The following is a 21,751-nucleotide window of genomic DNA, read 5'->3' as shown; positions in this document are numbered from 1 at the left end:
AAAATAATAAAAAAGGAATAAATAATGTCACACCCAAATATATAGTATAAATATATAAGAGCATTTAGTCATTCTCGTCGCGAAAAAACACATGATTTTGTTATCAAAAGTATCATTGAAAAACTCTTTGAAAATAGCATTTCTAATAGTATTTTATAGCAAGCTGGGTATCGATTATATAAAGTTTCTCCTACGAATGAATACACAAAAAGTGAACAAATTCATGTAATGAATAAGCGATATAGCAAATATAAGTAACTTTTGGTTGTTATAAAATATGAAATAGTTCACGAGAAATTTTTTGGCGAAATGCCTAATATGTGAAATTCTAGTTTTTTAATAAATTGATATAAATTCGTTGATTTAAGCTTGTTTTTCGATCTGTCTGTTTTCTGTTCTTGCATTAGACTGCATTAGAACTCTCTCGCTTTCGACAAATATCAAATATATTTGAATATCTATTTGAAATGGATATTGCGTGATTTCTTATCGTAAATGGAACGAAGAAGAAGAGCATGCAATTGACAAGCAAAAACTTTGCATATCAAGAAAACATTTGCGTGATGTTAAATTAAATATAAGAGTAAAAAATAAAAATATGAAGTGCATAAAAATCACAAAAATGAGAATTATAATAAAAAATAGAGATTTATGAAACAGATTAAAAAATAATCTTTTTCCATTCAGATGAAGATTTCTCCAGTCCCAATCCGGAACAATTTAAGGTTTATGCTATGTTCTTCCGTACATTTTTCTACGAGTGTCAAATATTTTTACTCAATCAAGAATGATGAAATAACATGTTTTTACCAGTTCCATACGGTTCTGACAATTTCATGACATTTTTCCCCGCACAATATCCAAATTTTTTGACATTAGGTCTAACAGCATTTCCTTTTATTTTTGAATTACATTCATTGTTATTCTCGATTATATATTAAGTGTACAACTTTGCTTCCGCCGTTTTCCTATAGATGGCTTTAGCGGTAAGTGGTGGTCGAAATAAATAGATCATAGACGTCATACAATAAACTTCGGCATCTGTCAACATAACCCCATAAAAACATTACTCGATTTGTGTCTGCATCATAAAGTTATTCTCGATTGAAAATGTCAGTTTACGAGCCAAATTCTCGTCATTTGCGGGAGGTTTTAATTTTTTGCTTCAATATGAAGAAATCTGCAGCTGAGGCTCATCGAATGCTCTCAAATACTTATGGTGAGGCCGCTATTAGTGAAAGAACGTGTCGTGAGTGGTTTCAATGCTTCAAGAACGGTGATTTTGACATCAAAGACGGGCATAGCGATGGAAGAAAGAAGGTTTTCGAAGATGCAAAATTGGAGGCATTACTTGAGCAAGGCATTACTCGTGTCAAAATCAAGAAGAATTGGCACGATCGTTGGGAGTGACTCAACAATTTCAAAACGCCTCAAAGCCATGGGAATGATTCAGAAGCAAGGAAATTGGGTGCCGTACGAATTGAAGCCGAGAGATGTTGAACAGTGTTTGTTTGCTTGTGAACAGCTGCTTGAAAGGCAAAGACGGAAGGGATTTCTGCATCGCATTGTGATTGGGGACGAAAAATGGGTTCATTACGATAATCTCAAGCGCAGAAAATCATGGGGAGTTCCCGACCATACTTCCACGTCGACGGCCAAACCAAATATTCACGGCTCCAAGGTCATGCTCTGTATTTGGTGGGATCAGCTCGGCGTAGTGTATTATGAACTGTTAAAACCGACTGAAACAATCACAGGCGATCGATATCGAACGCAATTGATGCGTTTGAGCCGAGCATTGAAAGACAAACGGCCGCAATACAACGAGAGACACGATAAAGTGATTTTGCAGCATGACAATGCTCGACCCCATGTTGCGAAAGTGGTCAAGACTTGGAAACGTTGAAATGGGAAGTCCCCACCCGCCGTATTCTCCAGACGTTGCTCCCTCTGACTATCACTTGTTTCGATCAATGGCACATGGCCTGGCTGACCAGCATTTCCGGTCTTATGAAGAAGTAAAAAATTGGATCGATTCGTGGATAGCCTCAAAAGATGACAGTTTTTTCGACGCGGGATTCGTATGCTACCCGAAAGATGAGAGAAAGTAGTGGCCAGCGATGGACAATACTTTGAATCATAAATGTATAACCAGTTTTTTACAATAAAGCCTCAAATTTCGGAAAAAAAACGGAAGCAAAGTATACCTAATATAAGGAATAACAAATAATGAGTATAATGCGATTTCCTATCAAAATACGTATGTACGTGCATACATACTTGTATCATACGTACATACGTATGATAGGAAATTTGATAGGAAGAACATATACTCGTGAACACTTGTTGAATTTTCGGAAATTTAAGAGGAACAATGTAAATTCGCCTTATGATTTCACTTTCTCTTAACTTCCTCTGATTTCATTTTCTCATAATTTTCTTACATAATCATTAAGTCTGATATCGTTTGAAAGTGAAACTTTTCACGTGAGATTGGTACGTACGAAAAGTGAAAAAATGAAAGTTTCGTGAAAATTTACATAATCAATATCCTGAGTTTTTGCCAATGGTAATATTTTATCACTGAGGATTTTATCACTGGCTAGTAATGTTTTCAATGATTCATTAATTTTATAGTTTTATTGCTAAAATGAGTATTATTATTGATTAATATCTTATTACAGAGTATACATCATAAAATTATGATAAAAAGAAGTTTTTTCTTAAATTCGGGAGCTAATTTTATAATGCTTCGAAGTGGTCACCCGTTCGTTGCATACTGCCGTCCGCTATCCTTGACTTCTGAAATCGTATGAAAATTGCTGTACTTCAATCCACCTATATACTCGAACACTTATTTAATCATGGATGTATAGCTATGATACATCTGTTCAATATATGATCCTGATTGAAATTTATCTAGTTTAACTGAACATCCAGTTAGCTACTGCCTAATATTTAATTTAATGTTACAATGACTATTTTTTTAGGTTAGGAAATCATATTTGTAATATCAGTTGTCATATATATCGTCTTTGACTAGAGGTCTCCGCAGTCTCTCTCTCTCTCTTCTGTCAATAGTATGCCGTATTGATATGGTATAGGTTATATATCATGATGTATCTAACCAGTATAGATACAGTGTTGATTCATTGTACTATTGTATAATATCAATACACTTTTTGTATTGCTACCATATAGTTACGCCGTACACTGCCACCTCGTAGCAGTACAGAAATAATACGGTAGCGGTATTTTATGCGGATATTGTGGGATATCGCACGCTTAATTATCTGGGATAATATTTTACTATTGAAAATTTTATCACCGGTCAGTGATAAAATCTTCACTAGTAAAATATTGCTATTAATAAAATTCCATTGAAAGCACCATTGGATTATATAAATGAATAACTTTCAATGCGAATGATATTCCTGACAATAATCCAATGGCAAAATATTATACCACTGATCGAATGATATTTCTATTGATGCATATCCAATAGTAACCATTAGTAATATACCATTAATTGAATGATAGTCCTATTAGACTACCAATGATAAAATATTTTATTGATCGAATGATTTTCTTATTGAACGTTTCAAATTATAAAATCATTCGATAATGATAATGCCGTTAAGTTCGTATAATTTTATACATTATTTTATACATTACATTGTACTACATTAGTTCAAATAATTTTACTATTGATCTGAATATCATTGACACTTTTCACAACAGTTAACTCTTATTAAAATAAAAATCGGAATGTAAATCGGATATAATGGAAGAGTAACAGAAGCATGAATGAAACTTCTAGAAAGCAAAAATTGGAACAATGAAATATAAAAGAAGCATTTACGCTTCTTTCACATTTTGATGTTTCAATTTTCGCCTTCTAGAAAGTGTTTTGTCTATACTTTTGTTACTCTCTCATTACATCCGATTTACCCTCCAATTTTTATTTTCATCAGGGAAGTTAAAAACGCTTTGTTAACTAAAATTTTCTTGTTGATATTATATATTGATGTAATAATTAGACAATCAACAATCGACAACGTTTAAGGCAGGGATGATAAATTAGAGACGATTTACAACGGGAGTGGCGCACTTGCACAAAGATCAATTCCACACACCACTCACATCGGTTCCTAGTATTTCTTTCATTGCTTCACCAATAAGATTATATTATTTTTAATAAACTAATTAGATGTGGACAATTGATACACTCGTTTACGATATCGCGTTCAACATCAATCAACATCAATCGGTAATTTAATGCGACAAGTAGCCACACACTTAAGTCTCTGAGTCTATGTTACACTATGAGTCTATAGACACATTTTGTTTTATTACGATTACATTATATGTTTATAGATTTCGTCAATAGTCCTGTTATTCAATCAGCGATTCCTATTAGGAATATTAGAAGAATGTTGTTTTATTTTACGTAAATAGGGAAATCTCGCTTTTATAAAGCATACAATTTCGCCTATTCTATCGGAAACGGAAGTCAATATCCCTTTTATTTTTTAAATCAGGCATTTATCTTATATCTCATGTACATTATACTTGATATAAAAATGATGCTACTGTCCTGTTAATTAATAATATTAATCAAGCATATACATCATACATGATATAAAAATGACGATACTGTTCCGTTAATTATTTATATCAATTAAGCACTATGTCATTAGTATGAAAAAACGATAAGTATATCAGATGATGAAAGTGTTTCTGTGCTTCTCACTAGGGTTTGATAATATGTATCTTTTTTATTTACAATTTCTTACATCATAAGATCAAATATAATACAAATCGGATCGATAATCAATAGATAAAATGTTTTTTATGTACTTTTGTCTGATCAATAAAATATTTTTAACCGGGATTCTTTTTCATAAATGATGTATCACGTATATCTCCTAGATAAATTACATACATTTTTACAATACAATAAGTATCGCTGCAAATATTTTTACGCAGCATTTTTTTGAAGAATATTATAATTGCGAACATTTTGTCATATAATAATCATGTTAGTATTAACGATACTAATACTAATAAAATGATAGCATTTTATCATTTTCTTGGAATAGACATTTACTTACAAGTAGCTTTATAATAAAATTACCTCTATCTGTCATAAATATTTTTAAAAATAATAATTTTTTTAAAAAGTTCTGAAAATTGCTGCCAATGTAGAGTTTGAAATCAGCTTCTGTGTGAAGCGATTTTTAGCATTCTCCGCTTTATCTCGAAAACTATTCCAGATATAAAAAAATATTTCATACAAAAGTTTTACAATAAAATTACCTCTATTCTCGTCAATGATATTTTTTAGAATAATTATTTAACAATTTTTTTTCGAAAATTTTGAAAAAAGAATGGTAAATAATTATTCTAAAAAAACGCGAATGAAGCTAATTTTGTTGTAAAACTTTTATGTAAAACATTTTTTTATAACAGTTTTCAAACAGTTTTCGAGATATAACGGAAAAAGTTGAAAACCGTTGTATACGTAAAGGGTAAAGATTTTACCTCTTCAAACCGTTTTTTACAACAACTGATATTTTATAAATTCATTTCTTTATATAAGCTACAAGTTCATTAAGTTTCATTAAAATCATAATTTGACACCTCAAGAGATTTCCTTGTTAAACACTTTATCGCGACAAATTTTTTATACGAAAATTGACACAAACTGCGCATAAGTTGCGTAAGATATTAATCTAGTAGTTCATTACTAGTTTATTACACATCATTATTAAATTAATTATTAGATGTACAACTTTGCTTCCGCCGTTTTTTTTCCGAAATTCGAGGCTTTATTGTAAAAAACTGGTTATACATTTATGATTCAAAGTATTGTCCATCGCTGGCCACTACTTTCTCCCATCTTTCGGGTAGCGTACGAATCCCACGTCGAAAATACTGGTCATCTTTTGAAGCTATCCACGAATCGATCCAATTTTTTACTTCTTCATAAGACCGGAAGTGCTGGTCAGCCTGGTCGTGTGCCATTGATCGAAAGTGATAGTCAGAGGGAGCAACGTCTGGAAAATACGGTGGGTGGGGTAGGACTTTCCATTTCAACGTTTCCAAGTATATCTTGACCACTTTCGCAACATGGGGCATTCGATCGAGCATTGTCATGTGCAAAATCACTTTATCGTATCTCTCGTTGTATTGCGGCCGTTTGTCTTTCAATGCTGGGCTCAAATGCATCAATTGCGTTCGATACCGATCGCCTGTGATTGTTTCAGTCGGTTTTAACAGTTCATAATACACTAGCCTGGTCCCACCAAATACAGAGCATGACCTTGGACGTCAAAATCACCGTTCTTGAAGCGTTGAAACCACTCACGACACGTTCTTTCACTAATAGCGGCCTCACCATAATTTGGGAGCATTCGATGAGTCTCAGCCGCAGATTTCTTCATATTGATGCAAAAAATTAAAACCTCCCGCAAATGACGAGAATTTGGCTCGTAAACTGACATTTTCAATCGAGAATAATTTTATGATGCAGAAACAAATCGACTAATGTTTCTATGGGGTTATGTTGACAGATGCCCAAGTTTATTGTATGACGTCTATGATCTATTTATTTCGACCACCACTTATCACTAAAGCCATCATAGGAAAACGGCGGAAGCAAAGTTGTATATCTAATATATTAATCATTTAATTATAAATTGATATTTAATTATATAATAGAATAGTCGTTGAAGAAATCTTTGACTGTCGTATTTTTTATTAAATCATTGACTGAGTTGGATTCTCGATAACAACTGAAGAATCAGTAAACTTTTATATTTTGGACTTCTAAACTTCTGACTGAATACTTATTTTGATTTTTAATATTCTAACGTATGAATAAGTATGTAAGATTAGATTAGAGCGATAATTTTATTATGTATTACATGTAAGTTTGTAAGGGATTATATATAAAAATGTTATTATTTATTATCACTGAAGAGAACTTTATAAATCGAAACATTTGATGAATTTTATAGCGCTGTGCGTAAGAGTAATTAAAAAACAAATTTAATTTTTTACGTTTTAAGAGCAGCTTATAAGTCTTTATATGTTATAAATAATAGCTTGTAACTGTTTATTGATTTACAATTATACATAAAGTATTAACGACAACGAGTTGTCATATATAACATTAAAGTTAGAATAGAGAATTCTCTGATATTTTGCTTACGCACAAAGAGAATAAATGTAGAATCATTAGTACATTACGTTCGTACGTAGTGTAATTTAAATGAGAAACTAAGAAGTCAATAGTGTATGCGACAAGCTTTCTTGATATTTTATATCAGCATTCAAAACAGAAGGCAACTTTTTATATAAATGATATTTACGAGAAAAAGCTTGATTGCAATGTTACTTTACTGCAAATTCGAACACTACGATGCGGAAGATACACTAAAGATACTTTTGAAAAGTGTTCTACTTCCACGAAGAAACGAAAAATACAGTCACTCCGCGAAAATTATTCTGAAGTTGAAATTGAGCATGCCTTTTTTGCAAAATTTGTGCAATAGTGGGAAAAAGAAGTTAGCACAAATAAGAATACCGAAAAAAAAATAAAACCGAAATGATAACAAAAACTGATGATGATATTTCAAGCTTTCAAAAAAGAAAGAAAATATCATTCCATTCGCAAAAAGCGAAGCTGTAGCGTTAATTGAAGATACAAAATTAACAAAATATCAGTATGAGACAATTCGGCAACAAATGAAACAGCAATATTTTTGTTCCGTACAAAAATCTTTCAATCATTAAAAAACAATGCTACTCTAAAGAATCGACAATAAGGATTAGCAAAACAAGTGTAAAGATTAAATTACTAGCATTAATAGACCATACAGCATCATGAATATTAAAAATTGAAAATGTAGTTTCAGTCGATTTAGAAACTGAGAGTACATGTTTTTAACTCTAAGCACAAAGTGGGACTGTGATGGAGCATCCGATCAGAAACAATACAAATAGAAATTCTGTGATGATCATGTATCCGATGAGAGTATTTTTATGGTGTTAATGGTTCCAATACGTCTAGAATTAGAAATTTCGGTGCTTTGGAATAATCCTCATCCAGTTTCTACAAAGTATTGTAGGCTTATTTGAATTTACTACAGAAACGGCGGAAAAAATTAGACATGTAGTTAACATAGAAGATGAAATTGACCAGCTAGTGTCAACAGTTTCTGTATAGAATTAATTATGCTCATAAAATGATGCTCACAATGGTAGATGGAAAGATATGCCAAGCTCTTTCCGATACTGCGTCTGCAGTAATATGCATATTTTATATATATAAGGCAAATGATCAACTTAGCATTGATACGTACGAAATTGGAGATCAATATCAATTTTCAGTTCGGATTTTCATCTTTGAACGCGTACATTTTATGGAGTCTTCTCATATAGCGTATCGCTTATTTACAGTGGATTGCAAAAATGCCTGAACAAAAAAATTTAATGAAAAAAAAAAGAAAATATTCAACGAAGTTCAGAAGTGAAATGGGCTTAATTGTTGATGTACCAAAATGATTCAGAAACATCAAACGACCGCAATATGCACGTCGATTTTTCCGAGACCCAGAATTAACATCGACAAGAATTAACACAGGAATTGATCAAAGCCTGATAAAACAGTATTATTTTTCATATAATGGCCTGTAGAGAAGAAATTGATTCGCAGAAATTTGAAAGCTATGCTTTAGAAACTGCCGAGATAATAAATGCTTTTTGCGAATTTGGCTAATTTTTGGACATGCTGTAGTTCTCTTCTGAACAAATGTCTCAATGGGCACAATTTGATTCTATGAGCCATTTCCATGCTACAAATCTTGAAAAGTCCGGTAAAATCTGGACAGAATGAAGAGAATTACAGTATATCCAAAAATTAGTCAAATTCGCAGAAAGACATTATCTCATAAGATTGGGAATTTACCATAAGAATGGAGGCATTTACCATATATCCTTAGTACTATATACCCTCATCAATATATAAAATATTGATACATAGTGGAAAAGTCATCGAAACGGCTCTTCTTCCCAAATGACTGAAGAAGCATAAGAAGTGAAAAACAAAGATTTCAAGTCATTTAGGGAATACCATATGGAAATGTAGTCGAATCACTATTAACACCGACCTAAATCATAAACTGCTGATTTCATCTGATCCATTCATAGGTAGTATCAGGTAATGTAAAAATTGAAAAACGAAGCACAGCATTGTCGATGCAGAAGCGAAAACATTATTAATTGCGAAATAATTCGTAGGATGAATATATATTAGCGTATTTTCTGTATTGCATTATTTTCTTTAAAGTTGGTTAGGTCGATAAGTTAGAATTATTATTTTAGAATTATTATTTTGCTATATTGGATTCGCTATTTTTAATTTTAAGAAATTCATTTTGGATTTAATGACCCCCGTAAATTAAAAGGTACCAATCTATTGACATTCAAATATATTTTTCAATTTTCGATCGCCATATCGGATCCGTCATTTTGAATTTCGAAAATCGCATTTCAGAATTGGATTTAGCAAACTCACAATCTACAAGGTACCAATTCCTGTTGAAATTCAAATATGTGGGATGAATGTTAATGGACGTCCCAATCTTTTAGCATGAGAAGTGAATTGTCGACTGAGCTGTGATTGATCTAAACATATAATGGTGTATAGTCGCTAACTCACTTCTCATGCTAAAAGATTAGGATATTCATTAACATTTATCCTATATTTTCGAAATTTTGGTTCGCCACATTAAATTCGTTTTGAATTTTGAATATCTGATTTCAGATTGGACTTAACGAGTGTAAAAATCTTAATACTAAAAGTATCAGACAGTTTTGAAAAATTTTTAAATACTAATTTTAACACATTATCGCCTGAAAATGCGAGTTAGCATTAAAATGTTAAAATGTTAAAGGCAAAATGAAAAACAAATTAAAAAGTGGCCTCGAGCAATTTCTTCACAATTGTATGAGCTTTCATTAAAAAAAAATTATTTTGAAAAATATCGATATTTTGTCCCACTGTACGGTAGGTGACGGTGACGGCAGCGGCGAGAGCCCCAGTGATACATGACGCATGACGGTACGTATCATTAATGTTGATGTTTGTGTAAACAGTCAATGTTTATGTAAACATTGATGCCATCGACTCTGGGATCTTACCCATGCTACCCCCTCTCTTCCCTCGCGCCTGAGTCAAAATTCCTACTATTCTATTATTTAACTATTAAGATCCTGGATGCTGATTACGAAGATATAGATTCTTTACGTAATCTGGATATTATACTTGTACTATGCGATGTGGAAAATATGTTAAGAATTGAACGGTACAGAATATGTTTAAAATATACAATTGGTGGTCGCAATGCCAGAAAGAAATGTATTAAGTTTAAAAAATAAAATATGAGATTTTTTAAATACATTTTAATTTCTTTTCCAGTAATTAAGAATCTATCAATAATGATACTGTTCAGTAGTATACTTAGTTAAATAAAGTGTTCGATATGTATTTAATATTAATAGTGGGGAGAGAGGAATTATTTTTACATATATTTTTAGACGATTCATTTTTCTGTAGGTAATTTAGTATTTCTCAAAAGAAAATGAAATGTATTTTTTTGGCAGTGAAAAAAATAAATGAGCAGATATGAAAATAGACTTATCACGGTACTCTAAACTTTTTTGTTACAAGCGTAACATCCTTCTATAATCCCTAAATTCTAGAGCAATGATTTTTCTTCGTATTCTCATTAGATTCGAAGAGAGATTTCAATCATTTCAAGTTTCTTGTAAAAATCAAACTTTATCAGTCGGTTCTTGTGAACCGGAGAAACATACATAATTTCTCGGATGTTGTGGATATAATACATGCGAAAGCTTTGATTTTGATCAATGGAACCGGAGTATTATAAGCCATTGTGCAACGAATAGATCAGGTGTTTACTAACATCACCCGGAACGCACCTGATTCACTGCAGATTAATGTTCGCATTGCTCAAAAGTATCAATTGTTAGGAACAATGTAAGTACATATATTATTGATCATAGACGTGGAGCATTATGACTTCGCATTAGGCTCGATATTATAGTCAGGGTATAGGTATTAACGTGTATATGAAGTGTATTCATTCGCAGCAGTGAATTTTTAATCAAGTTTTTATTATTTTAATCAACTTTAATCAAGTTTTTATTATTTTGCATGCGATAAATGTTCCATGTGCAAATGAGATCTATTAATTTATGCTATTGTAAATCTTGCTATTGTATGTTTCAGGGATTGTGCAGGTGCTGCAATTATGTAAACAATCGATAGAGTAGAAGAATATTATATTAATATATCTCTAATATTATATTATATATTATATTAAAGTTCAGTTTTTCTCAAATAAATTAATTAAATTATTGAAGTAAAAATTGAATAACAAAAAATTATAATTATAATTTTCCCTCGAAGTTTCATTGTTCATCAACATTCCATTAGATTTAACAAGGAGGTGTAACCAAGGAATGGAAGTACTTCTCGAAAGATTGACGTTGATTGCGAAGAAAAAATTTTTGAATCCTTTGGATTTTGTTTTGAATTCGACGTATTTTACTTTTAATAGGGAAGTTTTTAAGTAAAAATTTGGTACTCCAATAGACTCTTTCTCCAATTATCGCTAACTTAATGACGGAGGATCTTATTTTAGGTATGTAGATAACATTGTTATGGCTATACCATCTAACGAAATTGATAAAGTACTCACAAATTTTAATTCTTACTCGAGGTTACAGTTCACGATGGTAATAAGTAATAAAATTAATTTTTTAGATTTGGTAATCATTATTGATAAAAGAAAAGAATGATAGAATTCGACTGATTTCATAAGTTTACTTTTTCCGGATGTTATTTGAATTATCTTTCAACACATCCAAATTCTCAAAAGAAAGGCATAACAACAGGAATGGTTGATAGAGCAGTATTACTTTCAAATCCAAAATTTCATTATAAGAACATGAAGTTAATACTGTATTAAATAATTACTATCCAATTGACTTTATTATCAACACCATTAATTCACGTTTAAAAATGTTATTTCACGAACTACAGACGAAAGGGAATAATGTTACTAACGATATTACTAATGAAGAATACCATGATTTATTCTATCTTATGTTCCATCAATATCTGAGAAATTCTTTATTATTATCGAGAACATTAACGTGAAACTTTTTCAGTTTGAATAAATTTAATAAATTCATTAAAATTCATTAAAATTCATTAAAATTTATACAGAAGAACACTCTCCCAAAATTCTTCAATAAAATTCCTTTGTAAAGATTGCAATGCGTCGCATGTTGGTCAAACAAGTCAAAAATTATCCACGAGAATATTTGAGCATCGCAAGTATATCAACAGCATTAACAAGAATTAATCAACATTTAATCATCACAGACCATTTAATTTTAATCATGAATTTGATTGGAAGAATGTCCAAATTTTTGATAAGGAAAGATTTCTCAATAAACGTTTAAATTCAGAAATGCTATATACATGCAGAAGAATGAACTTAACTTAAAAACAGACACGGATTGCTTGCACTACTCGTATGCTTCTTTATTAAATACGTTAAAACAATATTAAAATTTAAATTGGTTATAGGTTGACTCTTTTATTACTATTTATTGCCATTACTTGTTTAGAAATCCCCTTATTACTTTGTAATGTTCAATTTCAAACGACATGAGATGAACGATATTAATCTGAGAAACGACGTGTTTTAATTTATATCTTATGAAAATTGTGAATCAATGTTTGTAAACTTCTTTGTTTCCCATTGAGGTCACACGTTTATTATTGATTTTATAATTATTGAACTAATAGTAAATTTATAATAATTTATATAGTATATTGATTACTGCATTTCTATCAATCTGCGAGTGACTTACTTTTAACGATATATTTCTACTTTTTCGCTAAAGATAACTCCAAAGTGAACCGAAACATTCGATACAATAAATGAAGATAACCGCAAACACCTGATTATTATCTGCATCTCCTAATTCTTTGCTTTTATCAGCGTTAATCTTGTTCTGAATTTCTAATTACTGTTTTTAAGATTGAGAATCCTTATTTATATATTTATATATTTATGTAATTGTTTAAAAAATTATAATTCTAATCTCTATTTCTTTCTGGATTTCCTCCACAAATTCTAAAATATTTTTCCGCTCACTTCTATCATCACACCATCTGCTTGTCACATAACTTCGAAATCTGCATTCCTGTTTTTCTTTATCGCTTTCCTTGCAATGAAGAATCAATAATGATAGCTGTTCAGTAGTAGTATTATATAACCAGTTTTTTACAATAAAACCTCGAATTTCGGAAAAAAAACGGCGGAAGCAAAATTGTACACCTAATATGTATATAGTTCAATAAGTGTTCGATAGCTATACAATAATAGCGTTAATAATGATTCGATAATTAGGAATGCTATTTGTGTAGTATATTATTTTTAAACAATTATTTATTGTTAAAATTAAAAATCATTGCTAAGTCATTTTAAAAATCATTGAATAAATACCGTATTTATTTAATAAAATCGCGTGCGGAAGAAGAATAATGAACGTGGCAGATTATATAATAAGAAGAAGAGAGAGCGCAAATACTATGTAAGTGTAGGCCGCAACGGGTGAAACAAAGAGAACTGTATCTTACATCGAGTGGGAGAGAGGACAATGGGTTAAAAAAAGAAAAGAAACAAATTCCCTTCCTCTTCTAATACAGCGACCTCTTTCGGATCCAGCGTGGGCATTTCCCCTTCCCTGACTCTTCACACACATCTATACATACCGCATATGCGTATATACACTACATAGTTGATTAGAATCCGCCTAACCATACTACTTTTGTCTAATTTTAATGCAGTGTTAAGGTTAGACAGAGATATTAATATATTTCTCTTTCTGTTATCGATTTTGTTAAAACTACTATCTTGTATAAAAACGTCGGCTCCAATCGTCTCATGTTGCGACTTTCTAGAGAGAATCTCTAACCAAAATGAAGCGAGGACAGGACAATTAATTTTAATATCTTTAGTGAACATATATTCTCATTTTTAGAGAATATACTGACAAATATATTTCAGATATATTTTTCATTTTTTATGTAGAAACTATAACATAAAAACAAATTAAGTATTTTATATTTTTAAAATAACAATTTTATTTGTATTCATACTATTATTATCATCATTTTTCAAGATATTAAACTGATATTAGTTATGTTTATATGTGTCATCCGTAACAAATATGCTGTTGCCGATCCTAAAAAGTATGTCAGTCATTATCACATTTTCGCAGCTTCATTTAAAATTAAATAACTTATTTTTATTGTATGATGAATTCACGAGTAATATCTTTTTCAATACGTAAAGGATGTAGGTAGAAGAGACTAGGGCTAGTAGATTCATTTTTCAATTTCGAATTTTGACAGACAAAATTAAGAGACTTATCGAAAAAATTAATTTTGCACTAGTTATTACGCATATTTGACCATCTAATAATATTTTAATAATAAGGGGAATTTGATAGCTAATATAAAAAAAACGCATTTTTTTAATGCATCTAAGTCAACTAGTCCCGGGACCAGGGGGATGATGAATCATGGTATGGGGTAGTTTAACTATAATTATTAAAATAAAGATTAATGTATTTTAAGCTACTTTTTCTAAAATTAAGATATTTCCTAAAACAAATAATGCGAAAATGATCTTTTTAATTATTTTTAATGTTTTCACATTATTATTATTACTTCTGTTACACTTAAAAATAATTTTATCAAAGAAAGAAGGATGTATGACATATATGGATATATTTCATATATAATTATAAATGTTTATTAATATTTATACATAAACATATAAATTTATATTCAATTTCAATATGCAATATATATATATATATATATATATATATATATATTTTTTTTTTTATTATTAAAATTCATTAAAACTACAAAAATTATTGCATTATAAGTAATAAGAATGTCATAAAAAGAATGTCTCTCCAAATTGAATAAAATCTCAAAGAGAGAAAAAATGTAGCTATTTTTGAAACAGAGTAAGATCGCAGCGAATGACAAATTTCTTAACTTAACAATAATTATTTTAATGATTAATATTTCGTTTCACAAAGTAGAACAATGACTCTTTTTACTAAATTCAATCGTTTCGTACAAAAACACATCGAATGAATCTAGTTTTATCCTAGTTTTAGATTGGACGTTAGAGGGAACTAAACTTATTAACTAATATTTATCACTGAGGTAAATCTCTTTAAAGGAATGAAATATTGTCATTCTTTTTGGAGAAGTAAAACATTTTCACTCTTTTTCATAACTGACTATATTTTCATTCTTTTAGAATAAGATTTTATTTCAGAAGAAGTTTTTTTTGAAAGTATTATAAAAGTCATCATTATGGCTGCGTTCCGCTTAACGTTCGTAACACTCGCAAGCATCGTTTGTCCTTTTTTGATAAATGACAAAACTGAAATGATTTGTGAGGGTTAAATGGGATGCAGCCTAAATGAGTTATGTAACCTCATGCTATGGTTAGTCTATTTTCCTCATTCGTTCATTTTTTAAAAATATTAACAGTATACAATAACAAAAAAACATCTGTTGGACTTTATTAAATAAGAACTACACTTACTATCTAAATAGAAATCAAATATCTCAGACAATCATAACGATTGTAAAACAAAAACTTTAAAAATAAAAATATTTACTTACGTTAACGATTTTTTAAATTTCTGTCATAAATGCTCAGACATATTTATGTGTGTCTTGCGTGTTTTGATTTTAACATAGCCTCGATTATTTTATTTATTCCTGTAATCTACTGGTACCCTATCTCCCCTATATTATAACATATACAGTGTTGGAAACAGATATCGTTTAAATGATGTCTAGTTATAGATATAAATATTGTGTGAAAAAAGTATTTAGATACAAGTACAGATACATTTTTTATAATTATCTAAGTATAGATTTCAATATAAGAAAAAAATATCCAAAAATTTAAGTACTTTTTAGGTGTTAAAAAAAAGAAAAGAAAAATAGAGAAAAAACGGAGAAAATAAGAAAAGAAAAAGATATAAGCAGCATAAAATATACTACATTTGATTTGTTTTAATACATAAAAGAATGTCTCGATGATGAAAAATCAAAAACAATAAGTTGCGTATAGACTAATTTTATTTTATATAAATCTTACATATGTAGATACTAAAATGTTTGGATTTGGATGATGAAAATTATAATATGTATTGTCGTACGTACGTCATCGCGATGGATTATCGATAGGAACAGCGTGGCAAACTCACATACGTCTCCTCAGCAAGTCACTAATGTAATTTTTCCCCTAAGGTGGAAACGTAAAAAATAAAAATTGTTTATCTGCACACATATATGCATAAAATTTTTCACTTTTCTCGATTCCGTCCTAGGAAAAAATTATTCCGAATTGATTCCAAGCAAAGGTCTATAGAATTTATTATATGGATACAGGAAAAATCGCAATTCGTCATGTTACAAATTGTTCTTTTTCTTTAATCTGTGTATGCCTACATCCATAATAAACTTTATAGAACTTTAGTGTTCGGAATCAATCAAAGAAGACCGGCGTTATGTCATCAGTTTGCCACTTTTTCTATGAGATTTTTTAGTCGTCAATCATTAAATACTAGGAACTAAAATTACCTAGGCGCCCGGAAAAAAAAGTTTTATAAAATTGTATAATTTTATATTAGTTATATATTGTGTAAAATTATGTAAAATTAAATATAATTACATATAGAATATATTAAAATATGCACATATTTCATATATAGGATATCCCCGCGAGATCACTTCTCGTGAGCAGACTGAACTGAGTTGGAAAGTCTTATATCAGTTGACAATTTTTGCAAATACATTAGGAGATATTAATTTTTAAATATTATTAAATAAGCATGTATCGGCGCGGACTACCACTAAGTATACGCGCATCGGTCGCGGTCACTTGTAAATAATAAAAGACTTTTCGATTCAGTACAGTTCGCTATACCAGCTCGTGAGAAGCGATCCCGTAGGTCGGAAAAACTTTGTATATAATTTTATACAATCAATATGAAATTACATAATTTTATAAGACTTTTTTTCTCCCAGGTGAAAGCACTTGTACAAAGTTAAGAATTAGAGAAGAAAAACGATTTATAATAATAAAAAATTAAGTTTCCAATATGACATATGAAATAAAAAGATATGTAAATATGAAACCGGAATTTTTTTATAGAAAATACACGTTTATTGCATGAAAATGATAAAAAATATTTTATTCGAAATATTGCCCATCAATAGCTATATACATTTTTTCCACCTGTTTGACAATTTATGAATGCCACGCCAAAAAAATTGTTGCTCTTTTGAGCCAAACCAGTCATCTAGCCATTTTCGTACATCTTTGTAAGAAGTGAAGCGCTGTTGAGCAAGTGCGTGTCCCATCGATGCAAATAAGTGGTAATCGGACGGAGCCAAGTCTTGTAAGTAAGCCGCATGCGAAAGTATTTCCCAACCAAATGCCTCAATCGTTTCCTTGACCAGTTTGTTGTGTGTGGTGCATTATCATGAAGCAAAATCACTTTGTGTTGTCTTTTTTGATATTCCGGTCGTTTTTCACACAAAGCATGATTCAAATTGATCATTTGTTGTCGGTAGCGTTCAGTATTAACGGTTTCGCCAGGTTTTAGCAGCTCATAATAGATCACACCTTTCTGATCCCACCAAACATAGAGCGTTGTCTTCCATCCATAGCGATTTGGCCTTGCAGTCGATGTCGATGGCTCGCCTGTAATTACCCATGATCTTTTATGCTTAGGATTCTCAAAATATATCACTTTTCATCGCCAGTTACAATTCGATGGAGAAATGACTTTCTTTTGTACCTGGCGAGCAGCATTTCGCAAGTGATTTTTCGGTTTTTCTGCTGTCTTTCATTCAGTTCATGTGGAACCCATTTTCCCATCTTTTGGATCTTTCCCATGGATTTCAAACGTATGAAGATGGCTTCTCGTGTCACATTTAATTGATCCGTGAGTTGTTATTGAATTTGAGCGTCATCCTCATCCAACAATGCTTGCAATTCGCTATCTTCAAACTTTTTCGGTGGTTTTCCACGTTCTTCGTTTCTCACGTCAAAATCGCCACTTTTGAATTTTTTAAATCTCGAAGCACTATGATTTACCAAGAGCATGCTCACCGTAAGCTTCGACAAGCATTCGATTCTGCAGTTTTCTTCAAATGGTAACAGAAAATCAATGCTGTCCGCAAATCGTAGTTTCCAGGCACAAAATTCGACATGTTCAACGGTATTACAAACTATACTGTTGTATGAAACTTGTATTGTTGTGAATTGAAAATCTTTATCAGATGTCAAAACAAGGAAATGGCGTCAATGGCGCCGTCTGACGGCAACTACATTGACAGTTATGGCCATCTATTGATAAATTTCGGTTTTATATTTACATACCTGGTAAAATAAAATGTACAAGTATCTTGTACTTATGTGTCTAAAATTTTAAAGATACCGTACCAAAAGTACTAGATACGGATACAGATATCTCCGCCCGTAAAGATCTGGGTAATGCACTTAGGTGCAACTAAAATATCTGGATACAGTATCTAGATATTTTTACCTAGATACGTTCCAACACTGAATATAATATTTTAATATCCGTTTTTTTCTAAAAATCACTAATCAAAAACTGTGACAACCAGCCCCTACATTTGTCAGCAATCATTACAATGTTTGTTTAATAAGCTGTGTGTTTGTTAAATTTATATATATATATATATATATATATAAGAATATGGAAGACCAAATCACTAGCGGATAATAAGAAAATTATTTTATAACTGTAACATTTTTCTGTACTGTCTTTTTGTGGAGATTGTATTTACTCTTTTTGGAAAGAGAAAGGGAGAAACATTATGAAGGAGATTATAATTGATATTGAGAAGGGGAACATATTTATCAATTATCGATACATAGATATCTGGAAAACGTTCGCTTTGCTTATTTAATCCAAATTTTTGTTTATTTTATGTGTCGTTTCAGATATCATTCTTTCATAAAATGATTGTTCTGAATCAAGAATAATAATATTTTCGCAATCTACTTGTTAGATGATTTGATTGACTTGTTTTATTCGTTTAATAACATTACAAAGTAAAGATTATCCCTTTTACAAAAGAAAATGCTGTGATAAAAAAGTAATAACAGTCGCCCTCCTCTGTGTCATGAAGAAGAAGAAAAAACATAGAGTTACAGAAACCATTTGGGGAGAGACGTGTCTTCCACCATTCTGCCTCGTGCGCCCTTACTCATGGCTCGAAATTCAAATTGAGCATTAACACTACTCGTTGGAAAAACTTATATCTGTTAGCCAACTGATGTTGACAAACAACAAGTAGAGAATTTTAAGGTTTTTTTTATTTGTTTTACGTTTATTAATGTGAGCATTAATTTTTCTTTTGAGTTTTCCTACACATAAGATTTCACAATCTGATCATTTTATACACAACTATTTTAGAATATTCTTCTTTTTTTAATCGGTCTTTATCTATCTTAATAAAAGTTTGCAGAGCATTTATTGGCTTATGAACAATTTTAAAATCAAATTTATTTGTTATAATTTTAAATCTTTCGGAAACATTTTTAAGATAAGAGAAAATAAAAAAATCTCTTTAAGAAGATGGAATAAGAAATGATACTATTTTTATATAGTTATTGACTGCAAAATTTTTTTCTGTAAGAAACCAATTTTATCTTGTTATTGATAAAGAATCTCAGCAAACGAGAATAAATTGAAATGGATTAAAATGGATTCAGATTTTCAGAAATACGAATTTATGAATGTTAAAATTAAACTTTTCAATCCTGAATACATTTTTATTCATTTATAGGAATTGCATAAAGTGAATGTCTTTTCAATCCTGAATACATTTTTATTTGTTTATAGAAATTGCATAGAGCATATCTCTATGCTTTTCTAGCTAAAAATAATATTAACATTTTCTGCATCGTGAATATTACTCAATTCAGAATTGTGAATAGGAAGTACAATTTTTTTAATTCAAAAATAATATTAGCAATTTCTGTGAATACTGCTCAATTCAATATTCTGAATATGAAATGCAGTTTTTTTTTTAATTTAATTGAATAAAAAAAATTTTTACTTAAAAATGGACCATAAATGTTACTTAAATTAATTAGGAAAATTAATTAGGAAATTTTTCGTATTAATTCAACTAAATTCAAAAAAGTAAAAATAAATTGTAAAGTAAAAATAATTGAGTTATGTTCTTTTATTTCTCTTTGATTAGAAATAAAATGAATGATCGATGTGAACATTCGCAAACCAAGTCACGAACACAGTATTAGGCTAATCACAGCGCGCGACATCGATCAAGCGAGATTAGATTATTCGATAGATAATCCAATGTTGTCTCATAGTAAATTGTTTATACTTTATTATATCTGTTAAATGATGATATTTTTATTATATCTATATATATAATTTCGTTTAGCTGATTGTAATTGAAATAGAGAATGGATAACACATTTACTAATTGAAAAGTGGTGTAGCGGGTAACATAGAAGATTCATAATCCAGAGATCCCAAGATTCGAATCCCACTAAAATACGTTTTTTAATACCAATTTCAGGTAGTTAATTTTAGGTATAATTATTGTAAATGTTTAGGAATAAAATTTGTAACTCTTAAATATAAATGTTTTTTTTTCGAATATTATACTAGTGTCAGCTCGGATTCAATTTATTTCAATCCATTTTCATGAATTTAAAGTACGCATTAAAAAAATTTTAATCCATTTTAATCTATTCTCGTTTGCTTGTTTGCTGGAATATATTGTAAATTCTAGGGGATATCCATTATTAAGTAATGTGTTAATGAATGAATGTTTTTTCAGAAAGTTTAAGATGTCAAGAATAAAATTCTTCTTATCTATCCTATTATACATAACACTTTCCAAAAGTCGATCATGAGCACTAATACTGCCTCAAATTATTCTAGATTATTAAATATTACGTTCCAGCAAACGAGAATGGATTAAAATGAATTGAAATTTTTTTCTATCAGAATACATATTTTAAATAGCGAATACTTTTTTTTTTGGATTCAATTAGATTCAATTGGATGCAATTGGATGGAAAAACTACATTTCTTATTCAAAATTTTGAGTTGAACAGTATTCACAATGCATAGAAAAAGCTAATATTATTTTTAAATTGAAAGGCATAGAGATATGCATGCAATTCCTATAAATGAATAAAAATGCATTCAGAAAAAGCATTCATTTTAACATTCGTGAATCAATATTTTCGAAAATCTGAATCCATTTCAATTCATTTCAATCCATTTTCATTTGGAGTCATATTATCCAAGATTTTTTCACAGAATTTAAAATTACGTCATATTTTTTGAGATTACTCGAGATTTTTTCAAATTTACTTTGCTAAGATTATTTTATACGAGTAGGGTAAGTAGTCTAACAATGAATGTAATTTCAGAGACTTATATCTCTCTCGATTATTGAGTTGAAGATTTGAGTTTTTGCATATAGCTTAAGAATTTAGTTGGTTACATACCGTAAACAATA

General features: G+C 30.1%; 1 protein-coding gene across 3 annotated transcripts in view; it reads left to right on the top strand.

The window, feature by feature from the left end:
* Positions 1–21,751, top strand: part of LOC108689881 (band 7 protein AGAP004871-like) — a 142,191-nt gene that overhangs the window by 71,478 nt on the left and 48,962 nt on the right. The gene's annotated exons all lie outside the window — the stretch shown is intronic.

The sequence above is a fragment of the Atta colombica genome, unplaced genomic scaffold (genome assembly GCF_001594045.1).
Source record: "Atta colombica isolate Treedump-2 unplaced genomic scaffold, Acol1.0 scaffold28, whole genome shotgun sequence".
Lineage (NCBI taxonomy): Eukaryota > Metazoa > Arthropoda > Insecta > Hymenoptera > Formicidae > Atta > Atta colombica.
The sequence above is the reverse complement of the archived record's forward strand: the minus strand, read 5'-3'. Positions and strand labels throughout refer to the sequence as shown.